Genomic DNA, 22832 nt, shown 5'->3' with positions numbered 1-22832 from the left:
GCTGTGTATTCGATATGCCAAAACCAGTAACTACAACTGGTCTCATTCACCTGACCCTGAAGGCTTCACCGACATGGCAGCACTGAGAAGGATGAGAAAGGAGAGGCCGACAAAATCTCAAGGCCGACCTAGTCTGCCACAACGAAGGAAGACAAAAATGATCGTCTGTACTTTCAATGCACATACGCTAGCATCAGATGCATCCATCGAGGACCTGATGGTACAAGCGCGAATGATCAAGTACGACATCGTTGGTCTGACCGAGACAAAAAGGCACGAATCTCACCATGCCGTTTTCGACACTGGAGAAGAATTGTTCCTCGGAACATGCGATAAAAGAGGTGTTGGAGGCATCGGTGTCCTTGTCAACACAAACTTGGCCAAGAGCATTGATTCATTCGAATGCCTAACAACCCGAATCGGACGTTTACATTTGAATAGATGTGGCTCACTGCCTGCAGTTTCTATCTTCGTTGTCTACGCACCAACATCTCATTATGATGAAAGAGAAATCGAGAAGTTCTACATGGAGCTAGAGAAGTTCTATAAAGAAGACCACACCTTCTACAAGATCATTGTGGGTGATTTTAATGCCAAGATAGGACCTAGAAGATCAGCTGAAGAACTTCACATCGGGACCCATGGCCTAGAATGGAACGAACAGGGTGAGAGACTGTCTGAGTTCATCATGTCGACCAAGACCATCCATGGTAACTCACAGTTCCAGAAGGCAGAATCTAAACGATGGACATGGGAGTCTCCCGGTGGACGATTCCACAACGAAATAGACCACATCATATTCAATCGACGGTTTTGCCTGACTGATATCGCTGTTGTCCCAAAATTTCGAACGGGATCGGACCACCGTCTCCTTCGTGCAAAATTCTACTTCACAGAGCGTGGAGAAAGGGCTGCAAAGTTCAAAAAGAGAACTCCCAGAATGACCACCAACTGGGAACTCTTTGGTACTATTGCGGCAACATGGGAAGATGCCATTGTTGACAACATTGACGAGGAATACAATCGACTGATTCAGCACCTCCATGAATGTGCGAGGAACGCCAAGAGAGAGATAGCCACAAAAAGTCGCCTATCTTCGAAAACTCTTGAGCTAATTCGCCAGCGTGGTTTGGCGCATGCCTCAGGCAACCGCAAGCTAATGTCCGAGCTTGCAAAGCAGTGCAGAGATGCGATCAAGGAAGACCTCAAAGAGAGAAGAGCAGAAGTACTGGTAGATGCGGCAGAAGCCGGGAAAAGTATTCGTAAGGCCCGCCTGTCCTTCGCCAACTATAAGACCAAGATGACTGCCCTCCGACGTCCTGATGGATCCATCACATCCTCCAGAACGGCAATGGAGAAGATTATCCATTACTTCTACTCAAATCTCTTCGATAGCCATGTCCACTTGCCAACATACCAAATTCCACAGGATGGGTATTTTGTTCCCAACGTTCTCCCCTCCGAAATCCGACACGCCATTTTGTCGGTAAAGAAACAAACAGCACCCGGCCCAGACAAGGTCAGACCTGAACACCTGAAGAACCTGCCGTCAGTACTCATCAATACACTGGCTCGGCTCTTCACTCGCTACCTGTCTGAATGCAAGGTTCCGTCCCAATGGAAAACCAGCAGGACCGTACTACTGTTCAAGAAGGGAGACATCCATGACATTGGCAACTATCGCCCGATCTGCCTATTGTCTGTCATCTACAAGTTGTTCACTCGAGTCATCCTGAATAGGATTGGCAGAACACTAGATGAAGGACAACCATGCGAGCAAGCAGGGTTCCGCAAAGGATTCAGCACCATCGACCATATCCACACAATAACCAAGCTCATTGAGGTTTCTCGGGAGTTCAAGATGCCGCTCTGCTTAACGTTCATTGATTTAAAGAAGGCCTTTGATTCTGTTGAGACGGAAGCTGTCACTGAAGCCCTAGCCAATCAGGGCATTCAAGCCCAATACATCAGGATCCTCCATGAGCTGTATTGCGGATTCACTACCAGGATCTCACCATTCTACAAAGAAGTGATCGTTGATGTCAACAGAGGGGTGCGGCAGGGTGATACCATTTCTCCGAAACTCTTCAGTGCCACCCTCGAGAACATCATGCGACGACTGGAATGGGAAGGAATGGGAGTGAAGATAGATGGTCGGGAACTAAACCACCTCCGCTTTGCTGATGACATTGTTTTAATAACACCAAACATCAGCCAAGCGGCACAAATGCTGGCCGACTTTGACCGTGAGTGTGGAAAGGTAGGACTACAGCTGAATCTTACGAAGACAATGTTTATGAGAAACAGCCTTGTTCCTGACGCCCCATTCGCTCTCAATGGAACGACCATCTCCGAATGCAACAGCTATGTCTACCTAGGTCGAGAGGTCAACATGACAAATGACCTGGCACCCGAGCTGCGCAGGAGGAAGAGAGCGGCTTGGAACGCCTTCAAGAATGTCGAAGAAATAGCTAAGAGGACGAAGAACCTCCGGCTCCGGGCACATCTCTTTGATTCCACTGTTCTAATTAACATATGCCTCAGAGACCTGGGCCCTACGCAAACAAGATGAGAACGCCATTCAGGTCTCCCAAAGAAGAATAGAAAGAGCTATGCTTGGAATATCACGTTTCACTCAATTGAGAGAAAGAATCCGGAGTTCTGACATCCGTCGACGATCAAGGATCAGGGACGCTGTCTCATTTGCCAAGGTGTCGAAAATCAGATGGGCTGGTCCGTAATGAGATTTAAAGACAACCGTTGGACTAGAGCTGTTACTGATTGGATTCCACGGGATGTCAAGAGACCGCGTGGCCGCCCACCTACCAGATGGTCAGACTTCTTCCTGAAGATCATGAACGATCGGTTTGAGGCCCTTCATGTTCCCGGAGCGAACAGATGCCATTGGGCTACACTAGCACGCGACAGGGACAAATGGAGACGTTACTGGCGCCCACTCGAGCAAATCGATGACTAACGGGAAGTTAAGTGATTAAGTGATTAAGTCATCAATGTGAAACAGTTTTGCTCCTAGAATCCTAATCCCAAATTTACTCAACTCTGATCTATTGGACCGGATGTACCCCTTAAGAATAACAAGTTATAAATACTTTTAAATGAATGTAGCTTTTGAAAAGAAGAGTCATTAAAGAACTTGTTAATTAATTATAACAGTGTTCTGTTGTGAATACATTTAAAATCAATGTAGGAATAGGTGGTGTTTTGACTTAAAATGTTTCTTGAGAACTATATGTTCTTTTTTAAATCATAAATTGGTGTAAAGTAAATGAGTTCTGAATTTAGTATATTATTTTTTATTGTTTCCAAAAATGCATTGAGGCAACAAAAAAACATATAAATACTGAGAATCTGGTGTTTATTTAAGATATTCTTTCCTCAGCATGTAAATTATTTTCTCTTTGAAACCCCAAGATTCCATATTTGTGTGTGTTTATTTTACATATAATTTAAATTTGTCATTGTCTTTGGAATCTACATGTCTACATAGATCTTCTCTGTATACTGAATTAAGTTTATTTTCTTCCTATTAATGTGTCTGATGTCTTAAAGCATAGTCTTAAAGATTTGCAATATGTAGGAGTTGGAGACGTAGTATGGCAGGTAGGTGCTTGCCTGACCTCAGTTCAATATCTCGAACCTTATACGGTGGTCCAAACCCCATCCTAGGTGGTACCTAAACTCAGAGCCAGGAGTAAGACTGGTGTGGCCCTCAAACACACAACAGTATAATATTTAATATCAATTGACTGTCTCACTAGACACTACTATTATCAAACTAACAAAACAAGTTGGAGGTTTGCTTTTCATCAACTTTACCTTCTTGTTTTTCATGAAACGCTCCTCTCCACCACCTCCCCCAGCCAAAAAAAAAGGATAAATCTATGTCACATGTGCAATAGTAAGCCACCGGATTTCTTTAAAGATTAGCTCCTGCTATTGGAGTGACTTCTTTATTTTTCTGTAGTCACTAGAAAAATCCTTTTTTTTTTAATTTATAGTCATGGCAAAAGTTGAATTTGCCCTTTGTGTCCTCCACACTGGATTACTGTGAGGAATTCTAATCAAAGGCTTCTTGAAAAATTTCTCATAAATTTCTTGGATTGCAAGCAGGAGAAAGAGCAGCATGGAGTTTGTTAAGTGCCTCTGTTTTCTAACAATGTGTGCCTTCTTGGGGTAGTGGGAATTCTCTCTTTGAATAGCCCTCAGCCAGACAAACCTCCCAAGGTTCCACATTTGATATTAATGACTGATATTTATTATTGAAATAATAATTTATTATTATTATTTATTGAAAATTGTATTTCAGGAATTTAAAATGAGGGAATTAAAAACTTTTTTTTGGCTGGAGCGATAGCACAGCGGGTAGGGCGTTTGCCTTGCACGCAGCCAACATGGCCGACCCGAGTTCAATTCCTCCGACCCTCTCAGAGAGCCCGGCAAGCTACCGAGAGTATTCGATATGCCAGACACAGTAACAACAAAGTCTCCAATGGAGACGTTACTGGGCCCCGCTCGAGCAAATCGATGATCAACGGGAGGGCCTTTACTTTTACTTACTTTACTTTTTGGTTATAGTTCTTACTCTATACTCTTTCCACTGCCTGTGTTTTATCTACTTCAATTTAGAAATTAAAATTATATCAACCTGCAAAGGAAAAATAAGGTTTTCTCTTCCAAGTCACACTGACTCTTAAGCATCTTCTTTACTCTTCAGACAAGTGAGGAATAGGGAGTCCAGAGGATAAGGTGCTTGCCTCGCATGAGGCCGACCATGTTTGAATGCTAGGTATCACATAATCTCCCCTGGGCACTACCAGGAGTAAGCTCTGAGCACCACAAGCTGTCATCACTCTTAACTCTTCCAAGAAAGATAAACATTTACTCAAAGAAAAATTTGCCTTAAATAGTCTTCTCCTTCAAGTGTATGTATATTATACGCTTGTGTGTAACATACATCCACATATATATATATATATATATATATATTATATGATCAACACCTATGTGACAGGTTTAACAATCAAATTATAGTTCCAAGTATCAGAAATTGATGACAGGAGTTATACTGCTAGAGTTATACCTTTGAAACTACCAGATGTCATCTGGACAGAGATAGTAAAGCAGTAATAGTCTACAGTCTATGATTGCCCCTTTCCAAGGAAGGGAAGATAAATGCATATGCAAAACTTGTTTTCTAGAAAACGCTTTACAGGGATGCTAAGAATAAATCATATACCGAATATAGTTCCATTTTAACTCATAATTCTCCCAAACACTCTTGCTAAAGATGCTAATGAGAGGTGCTGTGGCCAGAGGTCAGTAACAAGCACCAGGAAAATAAGAAGCTAAGTCCCAGGGGAGCTGAAAACATTGAATAAGTACTTGTTGAACATTCGAATTGTTACTTTAAATTGTCAAATGTGAGCAACAAAGAATGTGCTTCAAGTTAATTAGCTATTTTATTAATCCAAATTTGCAGCGTTTTTAATCCACATGAGCATTCTAGCCTACTTACAGACTACTAAGTGGCCTGACAATGATACTTTGACACTATATTTGTAAAATACATTCACATTGTGGTTTTTGGTTTGAGTCTAACAGGCTCTCAACTGCCATGCTGAAATTTTAGGAGAAATGTATATAGGCTGATTTAGTAATTCAGTGACTATGTAAATCAGAGGGAACCATGGAGATACTATAGGTTTTAAGGAGTTTGCCCTATATGAAGTGGGCCCTGGTTCTAACCCTGCCACTACATCTGGTTCCCCAGGAGTGACTTCTGTGCACAGAGTTAGGAGTAAGTCACTGAGTACTGTTGGGCATGGTCCACCACCCACAACAGTAATATGGACTATCTTATTACTGCAACATGCTCCTGACCACAGAATCTGTCTGAAGGCCCATTGACCAGTTAGAGACAAATTAACTTTGTAATATTTATTTTTAATAATGATGACAATAAAAATTGGTTTTCATTCATTAAAATATTGACAAAGAGAAACATTGAAGATCAATAGGTAGGAGAGAAGAGACTAAGACAACTGCCCATACTATTTCATTGGAAAGGAAGACAAATGGGCTTAAATTTCTAGGTCTGGTCTGGCATAAATCTTGTAACTAGAATTCTATGAAATGTCTAATTTTGAGGTCCAAAGAATGGTGACAACCAGAAACAAGGACAGAGTGTATGGAGAAAAGATAATGTATAGGCTCAAGAAAGGCTTACTGCTATACTGGTGAAAATTAAAACACCAGAATGCAATTTTTATCAAAGTTTGCCATAAAGAGTTAGACGTATTATTCCCCTTAATTTGGAACAAATTGGTGGGAATAGAGAGAAATAAGAGTTTCAGATATATGAGGTGGTACTGGTTTCTATGTATTTCATAAAGAAGCCTGATTCTCAGTTGTTGACTTCTTCAAAAGGCCCCAGAAACACTTGTTTAATTTTAACTCTTGTTTAATTCTTGTATGTGCTTCAGTGAGAGAATAAAGCATTCAGTCTTAATTGTCTCAAAATGGGAAATGAAGGCAGTGTATTTGTGGAATTTTAGAGACAGACCTGATGATTTTAATCAGGTTTGCAATTACTCAGATTTTAGTTATGTTTATGGCATCTTCGGATTGGTGTATACACAGAGACAAGAGTTTTGAAGCCAGTCTTGATCAGCAAGCATTTAGCCTTGATAAGTAATCCCTTTAGTTAGTTCAAACTCTTATCTTCTAGAAGCAGGTATTTCCTAGAGCAAGAGGCTAAATTTAATTTTGCCTGGATCCAGCATAGTTTAACACAGAAAAGGAAATTATCTTGGGTTCAGTTCTCATAGCTTAAAAAATCGCATTCCAGTGCCCTTTTCCTTTGTGTGTATGTGTGTGTGTGTGAGAGAGAGAGAGAGAAAGAGAGAGAGAGACAGACAGACAGACAGACAGACAGACAGAGACAGAGACAAAGTATGAAAACAGAGAAAAAAATAATGCTCCCCCAGCCCTTGAAAAGAGAGTGAGAAACAAAGAAACTTAAAATGTATAATGTTCCAGAGAGGTGAAATTGTAATACTAGACAGTTGGAAAAATAATTAGCATATGATTCACTTATCTTGAGTATTTTTAAATAAAATTTGTCTTGTAAACACAAACACATTGATTTATCTAGTACCCAAAGGAATAAATAGGGATACATTTCAATTATGGAAAGCTTAGTGGATTTTAAATACAATGTGAAAGAAAATTTAAATATTTGAGTCTGGAAGGTCAGTAGAATATTACTATAATCCAGGCAAAAATAGTTCAATGCATGAAATGGGTAGTGGAATTGGATTTTAGATGTTTGTGCATATGAGGTAATTCCAAACATATTGACTTACAATAACAGTCATTTATATTTGATTATGAATTGGCAGAAGAGTTTTGTTTAACTGAGTAGTGTCAGCTTACCATGATTTGATACATTTATGCATTTGGGATGTGCTGACAGTAGGCAAGGGTTTATTAGTCTAGTATTACAAACACTGGCTGTTAAGGAAAACTGTGGTGAGTTACAAATGTCTAATTTTTCATCAAGCAAGTCTAGGTTTGATCTTTATGAAGGTGGCAGAGTTATAAAAGGAGCAGAATATTATTTAGCTATGAAAAGGGAAATATTTTCATTTTCAATGATATAAATATTCCTTGGGAACTTTGTGAATATTAAGATACAGATAAAAATATAGAAAAAATAACCAAAGTCGAATTTTGAGTGATTATATATATATGTATATATATATATATATATATATATATATATATATAGGCTGAACAAAAAAAGAGAAGAACACATGTAGACACAAAACATCAGATTGATGGCTCCCAGAGATGGATTAAGAGGTGGGAAAGGTTAGTCATCAAAAGATTCAAAATTCCAGTTATAAAATAAATAATATCAATAATATCCTCGATAGACAGTATGGTGGCTATACTTAATAACACTGTGAAACTGCTATAGAATTGATCTTATAAATTATCACAAGAAAAAAATACATGAGATGATGAATGTTAATTTACTATAATAATGCTTCCTAATATCTACATAAATCATTATGTTTATAATTTAATATAATGTTATATTTTAGCTATAACAATAAAACTGGGAAAGAAAGATAAAATATATTGAATTATCATATGCAAAAAATACTCATACTAAGAATGTTTCAGATAGAATTTTTAAAAGTCTCAATGGACATTTCAGATTACCTTTCACTTAACAGATGATTAAAGTAGTATCTTATTCAATAATACATGGATGTATTTATTACATTTCTACATATATACATATACACATATATATTATTTTTGCTTTGATTACTGAGGATCAAACTTGGGACCTTACACATGCCTGGCATGCACATTATTACTGAGTTACATTTCTCGTCCAGAAGTGAAATCATATTATACCATAAATAAAGCATATTTTGTACAACACAAGTGAAATTTGAGCCAATGACAATAGAGGACAGAAAACTATTGTGTATTCTAAAAGCTGTTGTCAGGATATAACCATAAGATATCTATAGGTAATGTAAAACTCATTTTAATGATTAACCACTTTTCTTTATAATCTTTAGTAACTGTTCTGAAAATTTTCCTGTCACTGTCACTGTCACTGTCCTCCCATTGTTCATCGATTTGCTCGAGGAGGCCCAGTAACTTCTCCATTTTGAGACTTGCTACTGTGTTTGGCATATCGAATATGTCACGGGTAGCTTGCCAGGGTTTGCCATGCAGGCGAGATACTCTCGGAAGCTTGCCGGCCTCTCCGAGAGGGGCAGAGGAATCGAACCTGGCTCCTCTGGGCTGGCTGCATGCAAGGCAAATGCCCTACCACTGTGCTATCACTCCAGCCGTTTTTGTAATTGACCTTAAGAAAATAACTTAGAGAAAATCTCTCCATGATTTTAAAATTGCTCTGGGAATGTAGTATAAAGTCTACATAATATGGAACCCAAAGAAATTCTATTTTTTGCCTTATATGGATTTAGTGTAGGTTTTTTTCTAGATAAGGATTTTTTAATACTTTTTAATTGAATATCCATGAGATAGACAATTACAAAGCTGTTTGTGATTGCATTTTAGTCATACAATGATACAACACCCATCCGTTCACCAGTGTGCTTTTCACACCACCTATGTCCTCATTTTTCTTCCCACCATCCCCCAACACCCTCTCTCCCTATCTCCCATCCTCTATAGCAGACACTTTTCTTTATTTCCTCTCTCCTTTTCCTTTTGCGCATTATAATTTGCAACACAGGTACTAACAGGTCATTGTGCTTGTTCAGGGTATTCAGTATTTTTATCAGGAAGATAAACCTGGAGTAACTTTTTAAAATGGTCAGCAGCTTTCAGGTTTGGATGTGACTGCCGAGACTTCCAGAAATACAGGGGGTGGGGGAAGGCAGCCCATTTCAAACACAAGAACCCTGGAGATTTCAGTCAAAAAAATTGCACACCCGAATTTTCAGCAGATTGTATTTCGATGAGATCTCTCCTGAGATGGTAGAATATGGCTGTGGGCAGAGCTGCAATTTTGAATTGTGGGAGCAAGCAGGCTTTGCTTGGGTAGGCACCAGTCTAACCTACCAACCTATGGTTTACCCCAGTCTGTTCAGCCTTGTGCAGGTCCAAGATTAACTGCAGCTTTTGATCTCTTTGAGATTTATTTATGGGTCTCTGAAGCAAAGGTGGATAATTGAGTTGTAGAGCTGAGCCAGAGGTGGTTTGTGGGTGGGGCTCCCACATACCTAATTTTTGGCCGTTTAATTTCTCCAGAAACTTGACCCTGTGTTGTTGGGTCCAGCCAGAGGCACAGCAGCAATTTGGGGGTATCAGGAAACCTAAAGGCACCTATCAAGTTGCTGATGCACGCACCCCACGCATGGGTACAGAATGTCCTCCTGGAGGTACTGCAACCCCATAACCTCTCAGAAAAGGATTTTTAAGGAAAATTGAAATTGGTTGCACATGAATGATCTTTATAAGGGATTCCATCTTATTGTAGAAGCTATGGTTGGTGGGGAACAATTGATTTTTCTATAGACTTTCATTTATTCTTAGAGGCCTAAATTTATTGATTTATGAATGAGTACATTGATACTAAATGCATGTTACTACATTTCATGTGTCAAAGAAAACGACTTTAATTTTGAAATATATTATAATTTTAATTTTCAAAGTTAAAAATAAAAGGATATAGTATTCTAGGCCCTCATATTCTTATTTATATGAGGATATTACACAAAGGTACAACTAAAGTCATTTATTTAATTTTTACTTTTTTTTTTGCTTTTTGGGTCACACCCGGCAATGCACAGTGGTTATTCCTGGTTCATGCACTCAGGAATGACTCCTGGCAGTGCTCAGGGGACCATATGGGATGCTGGGAATTGAACCCAGGTCAGCTGCGTGCAAAATAAATGCCCTACCTGCTGTGCTATTGCTCCAGCACCTAAAGTCATTTCTTAAAGTCAAAGCTACCAAGAATTAGCAAAGCTGGATGATTTCTATTCCCAAATTCCCAAACTTTCCCCTTTCTTTTAGTCAAGAGAGCAATGGAAGTGAATGAAAAAAAAAAAGATGAATTGTATTAAAAGTATAAATTGAATTCCAGATGATTACCTAAGAATTTGTTAATGAATGCAGCCACAGCCTTATGTGTGTTAACTAAAAAGTAGTAAATGCACTTATAACACAAACAAATATGTACGTGTGATTGTCACTGATGAGGGTGAATGCTCTCTCATCATTAGTTGAAGAGCTTTAGACTAACACACAGAGAAATAAAAGCGATCTCTATTTTGTCATAGTCATTTTCACCTTAGACTCATCATCAGCTATGATTAGACGGCAGCTAATTAGTGTTCTGTTTAATCAGGTATTCTGATTAATAGTGGCTGAACATCTTTTAAAGATAATTAAATTTCCAAACATTAGAATTCAAGTACATACCTTTGACATTAAACCTATACGTAGCAAAATATAATTTTTCTTTGTTGAGTCAACAGCCCTAATAGGTCAGGGTTATTATAATGAGCTTCATTATGATCTTATTGTTTAATTGCAGAAGTGACTAACTGTAGAGTTCCCTTAGCTTCAGAATACCACTCAAAAACTCAAAAGCAGATTATGCATAAAAGTAAAAATGAGAAAAAAATTTCCCATTCTACACATCTTGCATAGAGCATCCTGATTTTGTTTATCAATTTTACACGTTTACAAATGTTCATTTGGGGGTGTAAATGAGGAGTGAGAATGTAACAGCCTGTAGCATTGTGGTAGTTACTACAGATGGTATTAACCATGTGAGAATGCTTGGAATTCATCCATAGCAAACAAACAAACAAAAAAGTGTTACAGAGAGAGGACTCTATCCTTCACAGATACCTTGTATAATGGAAATCAATTAATTTCTGGAATTTTTTAAAACAGAATCTAGGGGCCGGAGCGATAGCACAGCGGGGAGGGTGTTTGCCTTGCACGCGACCGACCTGGTGTTCGATCCCCGGCATCCCATATGGTCCCCCAAGCACCGCCAGGAGTAATTCCTGAGTGCAGAGCCAGGAGTGAGCCCTGAGCATTGCTGGGTGTGACCCAAAAAGCAAAAAAAAAAAAAAAAAAAACCAGAATCTAGTGGAATTTTAGGTTATAAGAATTAGGGAATAGACTGGAGCGATTGTACAGTGGGTAGGGTGTTTGTCTTGCACGCGTTCAACCCTGGTTTGATTCCCAGCATCCCATATGGTCCCCGGAGCACCACCAGGAGTAATTCCTGAGTACAGAGCCAGGATTAACCCCTGAGCATTGCTGGGTGTGATCCAAAAGGAAAAAAAAAATAGGAAATAACATAAGAAAATTAAGAAATAAGTAGCACTGTAGCACTGTTCTCCCATTGTTCATCGATTTGCTCAAACGGGCCCAGTAACACCTCCATTTTGAGACTTGTTGTTACTGTGTTTAGCATATTTGAATATGTCAGGGGTAGCTTGCCAGGCTTTGCCATGCGGGCAAGATACTCTCGGTAGCTTTCCGGGCTCTCTGAGAGGGGCAGAGGAATTGAACCCGGCTTGGATGGACCAGCCATCACGGATCACGGTCCTCCCGTTGTTCATCGATTTGCTCAAGCGGGCCCAGTAACTTCTCCATCATGAGACTTGTTGTTACTGTGTTTGGCATATCGAGTATGTCACGGGTAGCTTGCCAGGCTCTGCCGTGGGGGCGAGATACCTTCGGTAGCTTGCCGGGCTCTCCAAGAGGGGCAGAGGAATTGAACTCGAGTTGGCCATGTTGGCTGCGTGCAAGGCAAATGCCGTATCACTGTGCTATTGCTCCAGCCCAAAAAAAGTAAAGTTAAAAATTTATTTCAGATGTGAACAATACAATTTAATATTTCTCAGTCTTAAATATTTTTAAGCTAAATTTCAAAGGCAGTGTGATTTCCAGTGCAAGCTAGTTTTACTAAGACCATGACAGTCATGGTCCTCCCGTTGTTCATCGATTTGCTCTAGTGGGCCTAGTAACATCTTCTTCGTGAGACTTGTTGCTACTTTGTTTGGCATATTGAATATGTCACAGTTAGCTTGCCAGACTCGGCGGTGTGGGCAAGACACTCTCGGTAGCTTGCTGGGCTCTCCGAGAGGGGCGGAGGAATCGAACTCGGGTCGGCCATGTTGGCTGCATGCAAGGCAAACTCCCTACCCGCTGTGCCCTTTTATTAAGGGCACAGCCCTTTTGTTAAGGGCTCCAGCCCTTTTATTAAGACACTGTTTATTCAATGAAGCATCATTTCTCTGTGACTGAAATATAGCACTATAGCACTGTCCTCCCATTGTTCATCGATTTGCTCGAGCAGGCCCAGTAACGTCTCCATTGTGAGACTTGTTGTTACTGTGTTTAGCATATCGAATACATCATGGATAGCTTGCCAGGCTTTGCCATACAGGCAAGATACTCTCGGTAGCTTGTCGGGCTCTCCAAGAGGGTCAGAGGAATTGAACCTGGCTCTGCCAGGCCAGTCATACACAAGGCAAATGCCCCTTGTGCTATCATCTGAAATATACATGTAAGAAAATTTTAATATAAAAATAGTCAAAATAAGTTTCTCGCTTGATCTGTGGGGGATGGGAAGTGAGGCACACAGTGCACACCCACAGCTGCAACGCTCCGGGCTCCCTCTCGCCTCAACCCCCCCACAGGAATCAAAGAAAAAAATTATCAAATATGAAAGAAAGTACAGCTCATCAGAACCTAGGGTACACAGCAAAAGCTCTACTAATGGGAAATTAATTGCAAGCCAGCTTACATCAGGAAACAGGAGAAGGAACTTGAAGCATCAAGTGGAGGAAGTAGAGCCTCTTAGCTCTACTTAGCTGGGGGAACTAGTTAACTACATGAAAAAAAACTAAACTGGGTCTCTATCTCACAAAATACACAAGGGTTATTTCAAATGAATTAAAGAGTCTCTATATTCCACCCAGATTCATAAAATACATCAAGGAAAAAGAGACAGAATCCCTCATGATATCAACTTTAGAAGTTTCTTCAATAAATTGATCCACTTGCAAAGAAAATAGAAACAAGAATATGCAAATTAGACCATGTCAAATTTTAAAAAAGAAAAATGGCTTAAAAATATGTGTGTCTGGCAAAGAATTGCCATCATGTATATATAAAACACTAACAAATTCACCAACAGGAACTCAGTCATGCATTAAAAAATAGATAGGAGATGAATAAACAGTTTCTGCAAGACATGCAGATCAGAATATGCATTTAAAGAGGTGATCTTTATTAGGATAGGGTATAAGATTTTATTTTAAACACAGAATTAAAATTTAAGTAATAAAGTTTTAAAAATAATAAAGTTTAAAAGTGTGTGACGCAAGAGATAACTCTTTTAACACAGTATGCGAAATGTAAGTTGATTAAATATATTTAATCTGTATAAATTATCCCTCAGAAATTATAAACAGAAACACTATGGATTCTAGCAATTCTACAACTTAATATTAACCTAAAGAATACCAAAACACTTATTCTAATATAACTGTGCACCTCCAGTGATTTTTTAGCACTTCACAATGAACAAGCCCTGAGAAGTTTCATTCCCACTTTTTTTTTCTTCCACGTATTGTTTATATTATACCGTTCTCTTCCTAAACTCTTTCTCAGTCTATAATGTGCTGAATGAAATATCTTTAATCAGGAGAAAACGTACCCTTTTTTGAAATGCCTGCAGGTGACTAGGAGAAAGCAGTACAACATCATAAGTTTGTGCTGGGTTCTACTCTCCGTATTTCAGTATATCGTGTTCCCTCAACTGAAATTTTGTAAATAAATAAATCAGAAAAGCAATTGACAATGAAAAATAAAATAAATAAAATTAAATAAAATTAAATTAAAATAAAATAAAATAAAAATAAATAAAAAGCCAAAAAAAATTAGTTTCTCCTACAATGAAGATATAATAGGAAAAATATTCAAGGTAAAAAAATGAATTACATATACATATATATCGATACATAGTAATTATGTGTTGAGTCAATAATAAGATAAACAATATCTTTAACATATTGTAACTCATCTCCTTAAGTGTGGTAAAGAATTAGCCATCTTGTAAAGACTTACAAGACAACGTAAATGGTCCAAGTCATACACATGTATGTATGTCTGTGTATGCCTTCTCACTATCCCCAATCCTTAAAACCTTACCTCTTTCACTCTAGTCGCACCCTAGTTGCCTTCTCGGAATCTCCCTGCTTCATTCCTCACAGATCAGATTTTTGCCGACAGGGATCAACCATGGTGTTCAAAACAAGAGAATAATGGGCAGGAACAATAATACTGAGGATACGGAATTTGCCTTTCATATGACCCACCAGGGATTGATCCCCAGCATGCCATATGGTCCCCAGTGTCCCATGAGGAGTGATCTCTGAACTGAAAATTAGGAGTAAGCCCTGAGCACTGCCAAATATGCCCTAAACAATACAGAAAGAGGGAGAGTAGGAGAGATAGAGAGAACATTATCTGGCGGAAGTGTGAAGTTGCCCAATTCCCACATTTTGAGTTTAAATAATATTTTCAAAATGATAATTTCTTTATAATTGCAAATATATATATACCCAATGGTCCTGGTTAACCACAGAGAATTGACACTTAGCATCACTTTAAAAATATCATTTTCCCTTTGACTCATATTTGCATTCTGCTGCCTTCACAAACTTAATGTAATATTAATGTAATATATTTTTTACTCTCAGCTTTTTTCATTGATTATCTCAGCAAGACACTGTGTTGCCTCACTCCAGAGGGCACTACTCACTTCTAGAATCTCATATCATAAAGTACACTAATTGAAATTTATTTCCTTTAATTCCCCATAATCTTATATAAGGCCCTTAAGTTTAAGAAATTTCTTTGTAGAGGGTGGGGACAAGGTGACTGAATTAGGAAGAACTTGTCATACTTTCACCCATAGCAATAGGTAATACTGAGTAATGAATCAAGTGCTTATTAATTAAGTTCAGGGTTTCCTGAACAAGTTTCCAGTGGGGAAAAATCATTGATCTGACTAAGACCATTGATCCATCTCCAAGTAGAACTATTCCATTGAAGTGAGTGCAGCAGTAAAGAGATATGAGGGGGATCAAGGAAGAGAGTCTAAGAGACTCATGGAAGTGGCTTGAAATGGGAGGGCAATCTCGAATTGAGTGGAGCTAGTGTGGATGGTATCTATGTGAAATTAGTCAGCGTGGTTGGGAGCCATTGCCATGCTTTGACTTTACCAACCTGGAAGCCAGCCTCAGTCATCAGGTCTGTTTCTCGACAATAATTCAGCAGGTTAGCATAAACCTATTGACTCAGCCTTGCCAGACCCTCTATGACTTCCCGAAAACATGGCTCACAAGAAAAAAGCACTGTACCAGAACTTCAGAACACAAGGCAGATGTCAGTCTGCTGGCTTATGAGATAGAGAAACCTATTAGTCAGACCCTCCCAGTGTAGGTGATCTAACACTGTAGGATGTTTCTTATCTGAAGCCTAGCCCAAGATTGAAGAAATTGGACTCATATCTATCTTAATCCTTGCAATAGTCCCAACACTGTGATTACTGCTGTTCACATCCTTTGATTGGTAAAAATGTACCCTCACCTGCTAGACAATGTGTACATGAAGTACACAGACCCATTCAAACTTAACATGGAATTATCACTGGGTAGCCAGAAACAGGTCCACCTAGTCATCTTTTGTAACTGCCTAATTGCAGCACTCAGGCATATGGGACATGCATATATTGGGCTGCATCTAAAACAGACTTTGACTTGGTACCAAAATTATGTCACATCATAGGTTGCTGCTCAGATCTATTAATTTTGAACTTCCTGTAGCAGCAAAGTACTGAAAAATGAAAGGCTTCAATTAATCACAAAGATGTCACTGAAGAACTGTTGTTAGGTTCATGAAAAACTCATTGCTTACAAATTTTAGAAGTTAATATTGGAAAAATATTTTGTTCAGAATTGATTTTTATATTATATAAACTTTCAATTAAATATCATCCATCAAGGAGCTGTTGTATAATCCAGGGGGTGAATGGGGTCAGTAGTAACTATGAGTGCAATTGGAGGTCACTTCCTATTTGTTCACTTAAGAAGACAGTTTTGCAGATGGGAGCATTGAGTGAATTTTTTCTGTGAAGGGGGAAGTAGGTCAATAAGTTTGTAAACCTATGCCCTAGATACGTCTTCTGGACTCTGAAAATATTTAAATTCAACAAGAAATTATTGAAGAATAATCTTTTAAGCACTAACAGATTTTAGATTTACTGGTAATTAAATCAGCATAGTATGTTACTGAGAGTAGACACAAATACTAGCGAAATAGAAAAGCCAGAACTTTAACACTTTAATTCTTATAAAGTCAAAATAATGTGGCATAAAAAATATTCTTTTTTCTAAATAGAACTGAGATAAGATAATCGTTCATATATATGCATATACATATACACATGTACATTACAGTATCACTGTCCTCCCGTTGTTATCAATTCGCTCGAGCGGGCCCAGTAACATTGTGAGACTTTGTTACTGTGTTTGGCATATCGAATACATCACGAGAAGTTTGCCAGGCTTTGCTGTGCAGGCAAGATGCTCTCGGTAGATTGCTGGGCTCTCTGAGAGGGGCAGAGGAATCGAACTCCACATGTACATATGAATACATTTTATCTCTGCACAATACCAAAAAAGCCTAATATCAAATATAAAGAATTTGATATTAAATGTTATTAGAAAGAAAAATAAAATATATTTGTAACCTTGGACTAATATATAATAATTAAACACAAATTTTCAAAATGTAGATTAATATTAAGATATTCTCGTAAAAGAACTTCTTTGGGAAGCAATAAAATATATACATACATATGAAATTATATACCAAATAAAATAAATCAATAAAAAGGCAGGCAGTAGGACAAAAAATATGTACCATATCTGAATTGCTATCTAATAAAGATCAAATGATCTATACATTAGAGGAAAATGATCTCAATCTACGAAGTAACACTATAAAACACCAGAAATACTAACATGAAGAAAACATACAATAATTGATTATTGGCAGTAATTTATAACTAGAATATCACACATTTCTGGGAGGGGAATTTGTACTACCACTTCGAAAAATTGTTTTCTACGTTCTGTAAACACACACATTGTCTATGTTATAAATTCCATTCTATAATATATAGCCCTCCCTACATATATAGTGCATATAGTTAACAAGCTACATAAAATAGAAAACTAACAGGCACTGACTTTATTAAGTTTAGAAACAAGTCAAGTATATATACATACAACAAAATCTTATAATGAAATTCTATATAAAAATGGGTTACAAGCTGCAAGTATATAAAGCAGTATAAATTAATCTCACAAATATGCCAAACATACAAAACATACACACAAACTGAAATGATGTTTATAAAAAAAATTTAAAGTAAGCATTAAAAGTAACAAGTTATGATGTTAGAATTCAGGATGATGCTTATATTGGGGAAGATTATGGCTAGAAGAAAATTTAAAGGACGACTTTTGTCATACAAGTGATGCTTTATTCCTTTATACAGGGGGTGGTTAAATGGTTGTGTTCACTCCTGATTGTGTGTCTATGTGTGTGTGTGTTTGTGTGTACCCATGTATGCTATATTTGACCAAATTTCTTTGTCACAATGCCTGAGTGTGGGTTTAATCATATCTCAGAATCAACACTCTTATTCATATTCAAATTGGCAGTATCCATGGCTAAGCATTTCTGTCATTTTCTTCTCATCAGATCCCACGTAATAATCACTATTTCTGTCCCAGTTACTCTTCAAGTCTGTCTTCACAAAACTGTTCCATTTATGCTTCTGAAATATTGTTAGACCATCTAACTCTTTAGTGTTCTTCAGTGATTTCCCACTCCACTTACTGAATTGAGATCAGTTATCCTGCATTCTATAAGGTTAAATATTTTTTACCTACTTCTATGAGCTAATTTCCTTCTAATTCCTTCATTGGGAGTCTAGCCCCAGAGGCTTCCTGCTATTCTTCAACCACATTTAACAACGCTGCTGCTTCAGGGCATTCACACTAGCTGACCTCCTCCTGTTATGTCCTGCTTCCAGAGATCTTCAGGGCTCTCATTCCTTCCTGACAGTTCTGCTGTTTAAGCAGAAATATCATCTTAGCAGAAACACTTTTCTTGACCACTTTGGAAAATCACAACCCTGTCTCTCATAGGTTTTCCATATTACACTTAGATAATTTTAGCTTTCCTCATAGCACACCTTTATATTTCCTCTTATTTAAAAAAATCCTGTCAACCTTAGTGAACAGGGAAGAAAAACCTATTATGAGTGATCAGTATCCTATTTTATGGAATTTTCTGTTACTTTTTAGACATACAAATCATAATTATATCGAAGAGTATACAATTATAAACATCGAATGTGTGAAACATGCAAAAGGTTAGGTATTCTAAAAATAATCACCAGGTCACATAGATGAGAATTCTGAAACATAGAAATCTCTTTTTACAAGTCATAGAAAAGGGGAAGTAGTGTCAAAATTAGGTGTGTGGGCATTGCCCATATGAGAGAATATTAAAAATCAAAAGTGCCATAATAAAATGTAGCATGTCATGTGAGAACATAGGATAGTATAAACTTTTTTACATTCACCTTGAATCTTAAGTAACTAAAATAGTCTAGACAACCATAAAAACATAGCCAACAACTTTGAAAGGGATGTATGGAAATTTCAACTCAGGGTATCACAAATTACAGATAAGCAATATTAAGCAAATCTAAGTACAAAAGTAGAGTATGTATTTATGCATGTGGGTATGTCGGAGGGAATAGCATGACAGTATGTACACATTACATTTTTATTGTGATGATATTTTTTATTAAAAAAATTTTTAATAGTAAGACATCATGAGGTACAGTTGCAGACTTACACATTTTTGTGCTTGGGTTTCAATTATACAATGATTAAACACCCATCCCTCCACCAGTGCCCATTTCCCACCATCACAAATTCCAGTATCCCTCCCACCCCCATCCCCCCCATCCCATCCTGTCTCTGTGGCAGGGCATTCCCCTCTGTTCTCTCTCTCCTTTTGGGTGTTGTGGTTTGCAAAAGAAACATTGAGTGGCAATCATGTTTGGTCTATAGTCTACTTTCAGCATGCTTCTCCCATCCTGGGAGGATCCTCCCCAACACCTTTATTTAGTGTTCCCCTCTCCATCTGAGCTCCCTTTTCCCCTAGTATGTGTGGTTGGCCTCCAAGTCATGGAGTAAAATTCCTGGTACTAATCTCAGCCATTCTTGGGTGTTAGTTTCCTATTTTGTTACTTTATGTTCCCCAGATGAAAGCAATCTTTCTATGTCTATCCCTTTCTTTCTGAGTCATTTCGCTTAACATGATACTTTCTAAGTAGTACTACTTGTATGTAAATTTCATGACTTTGTCTTTTCTAACAGTTACATAGTACTCCATTGTGTAAATGTACCAAAGTTTCTTTAACCAGTCATCTGTTCTAGGGCACTTGGGTTTTTTTCAAATTTTGGAGAATAATTCTTGCTATGGGTTTGTCATAAAGGGCTTTGACTATCTTGAGGAAAGTTCCTTCAAAACCCATTTTGGTGAGAGTTTTCATCATAAAAGTATGCTGGATCTTGTCAAATGCTTTCTCTGTGTCTATTGATATGATCATATGGTTTGTATCTTTAATTTTGTTGATATGATGGATTATTTTGATTGAGTTCTGAATGTTAAACCATCCTTGCATCCCCGGGATGAATCCCACTTGGTTGTGGTGTTTGATCTTTTTTGATGAGTTATTGGATTCTATTTGCTAATATTCTGTTGAGGATCTTTGCATATGTGTTCATCAGGGATATTGGCCTATAGTTTTCTTTGTTGGTGGTGTCTTAGTTTGCTTTTGGTATTAGGGAGATATGCGCTTCATAGAAATTGTTTGGGAGAGTTCCTGTGTTTTCAATTTCCTGGAAAAGCTTGAGAACTGGCAACAGGTCTTCTTTAAATGTTTGGAAGAATTCACTAGTGGATCCATCTGCGCCTGGGCTTTTGTTTTTGGGAAGACTTTTGATTACAGTTTGTATTTCCTTGATATGAATGGGTCTATCCAGGTATCCCAAGTCTTCTTGGTTCAATCTTGGGAGATTATAGGAATCCAGGAATTTATCCACTTCTTCTAGGTACTCTTGTTTCATGGCATACAGACTCTCAAAGTAATCTCTGATGATCTTCTGAATTTTATTGGTTTCTGTTGTAATGTCTCCTTTTTCTTTTCTGATTTGGATTATTAGGGTTTTCTATTTCTCTTTCTTTGTGAAACTTGCTAGTGGTTTATCAATCTTGTTTATTTTCTCAAAGAACCAGCTATTGATTTCATTGACCTTTCCGATTGAGCCTGGAGTCCAAGGTCTCAGAGAGTTCCGCTTATCTTGTTCTGTGGGTCTTCAGTCATGCGTGAGTCTCGGCCGGAGCTGCCATGCGGGTCTGGAAAGTGTCTTGGAGTGTGGTGGCGGCTGGGTAGTGGAGGTAGTGTCAGTAGTGGAGGTCTGCCAGTGGGGTATTTATCTGGTCCCGGTAGGGGTAGAGTGGATCTTCTGTGCGCAATCTGATCCCTGGGTCTCTGGTGGTTGGTGAAAACAGAGAGGGTAGGGTAGGGTGGGGCTCCTGATTATAATGCCTTTGTCACCTGTGGTTAGTGGGAGCAAGTAGAGAAGCTCTGTCCCTGGATCCGTTGAGCCTGGAGTCCAAGGTCTCAGAGAGTTCCGCTTATCTTGTTCTGTGGGTCTTCAGTAGTGTGTGAGTCTCGGCCAGAGCTGCCACGCAGGTCCGGAAAGCATCCTGGAGTGTGGCGGAGGCTGGGTAGTGGAGGTAGTGACTGTACTACTGTTCAAGAAGGGAGACATCCATGACATTGGCAACTATTGCCCAATTTGCCTATTGTCTGTCATCTACAAGTTGTTCACTCGAGTCATCCTAAATAGGATTGGCAGAACACTAGATGAAGGACAACCATGCGAGCAAGCCAGATTCCACAAAGCATTCACCACCATCATCCATATCCACACAATAACCAAGCTCATTGAGGTTTCTCGGGAGTTCAAGATGCCGCTCTGTCTAACATTCATTGATTTAAAGAAGGCCTTTGATTCTGTTGAGACGAAAGCAGTCATTGAAGCCCTAGCCAAACAGGGCATTCAAATCAATACATCAGGATCCTCCAACTAACATTCATTGATTTTAAGAAGGCCTTTGATTCTGTTGAGATGGAAGCGGTCATTGAGGCCCTAGCCAATCAGAGCAGAGCATTCAGGCTCAATACATCAAGATCCTCCGTGAGCTGTATTGCGGATTCACTAACAGGATCTCACCATTCTACAAAGAAGTAATCATCGATGTCAAGAGAGGGGTTCGGCAGGGTGATACCATTTCACCGAAACTCTTCAGTGCCACCCTTGAGAACATCATGCAATGACTGGAATGGGAAGCAATGAGAGCGAAGATAGATGGTCGGCAACTACACCACCTCCGCTTTGCTGATGACATTGTCTTAATAACACCAAACATCAGCCAAGCGGCACAAATGCTGACCGACTTAGACTGTGAGTGTGGAAAGGTCGGATTACAGCTGAATCTTACGAAGACAATGTTTATGAGAAACAGCCTCATTCCTGATGCTACATTCGCTCTCAGTGGAATGACCATCTCCGAATGCAACAGCTATGTGTACCTAGGTTGAGAAGTCAACATGACAAATGACCTGGCACCCAAGCTGCGCAGGAGGAAGAGAGCGGCTTGGAACGCCTTCAAGAACGTCGAAGAAATAGCTAAGAGGACGAAGAACCTCTGGCTCCGGGCACATCTCTTTGATTCCACTGTTCTTCCTGCATTAATATATGCCTCAGAAACCTGGGCCCTACGCAAACAGGATGAGAACACCTTTCGGGTCTCCCAAAAAGGAATTGAAAGAGCTATGCTTGGAATATAACATTTCACTCAAATGAGAGAAAGAATCTGGAGTTCCGACCTCCATCAACGATCAAGAATCAGGGACGCTGTCTCGTTTGCCAAGGTGTCAAAAATCAGAGGGGCTGGTCACGCAATGAGATTTAAAGATGACCGCTGGACTAGAGCTGTTACCGATTGGATTCCACGGGATGTCAAAAGACCACCTGGCCGCCCACCTACCAGATGGTCAG

Source organism: Sorex fumeus, unplaced genomic scaffold (genome assembly GCF_029834395.1).
Source record: "Sorex fumeus unplaced genomic scaffold, SorFum_2.1 ptg000037l, whole genome shotgun sequence".
In the NCBI taxonomy this organism is placed as follows: Eukaryota; Metazoa; Chordata; class Mammalia; order Eulipotyphla; family Soricidae; genus Sorex; species Sorex fumeus.
Note: the sequence above shows the minus strand (reverse complement) of the source record.